Consider the following 831-nt stretch of genomic DNA (forward strand, 5'->3'; position numbering starts at 1 on the left):
CAGCACCATGGGAAGCAGCTGGATCCAAATCAATCTAATTGAAGACGAGCCTGAATTTATTATACGAGCCCTGTTGAGGACGCTGAGGGGGAATAGATGCCAATGCAGCATTCTCGTTTTAGCTCAGCTGGAAAGATCACAGCTGCAAATTGTGATTAGGCTAAAAATCAGGGCTGAGCCTCCTTCACCCAAGCAGCAGCACACGGATGTTAGGAGGAGGGGGGGGTTTCTTAGCACTGAGCATTTTCAGAAAATAAAATTATCTTGAAGTTTCCCGAGTTTTTTTTTTCTCTCTTTCTTTTTTTCCTTCCCCTTCCTCTGTAATCAAAAGAAAGAACTGAAAGAAACGTGCACTTCAAGGCTTTAAATCTGAAACTTCCTAATCCCCTGAAGTCCACACTAGACTTCTTGCCTCCATGGAAACCCCAAAGCATTCATCCAAGTGATTGGCCTCCAATGAATTTTAGATAAGACAGAATGGAACAGAATTGATGTGATTTTAATGCAGAAGAAAGCGGTGGAAGGGAGGTCCACTTGGTTCATATTTGAATAAAGCAAACATGACAGACAAAAGGCTGACAGCTGTAAATGACATTGTCAGTACAAAAATTATCAGCCAGTTTACAATCTGTTTGCTTATGTTGAACAAACAGAATGTGTGTGGCATCCCTTGGCTTCATGAATGGCAGAAATACTTGCAGGCTCCGGAGAGAGGCAGATATCTGTTCCCTCCCAGCCCTCCCACTAGAAGATATCCATTTGACAGCCACACTGAAAAGGAAAATCCTCTCCTTTTTTCCTTCTCTCTCCTTCTGCTTTTTCTATTTCATA

The sequence above is a fragment of the Meleagris gallopavo genome, chromosome 2, assembly GCF_000146605.3.
Source record: "Meleagris gallopavo isolate NT-WF06-2002-E0010 breed Aviagen turkey brand Nicholas breeding stock chromosome 2, Turkey_5.1, whole genome shotgun sequence".
Classification (NCBI taxonomy): Eukaryota; Metazoa; Chordata; class Aves; order Galliformes; family Phasianidae; genus Meleagris; species Meleagris gallopavo.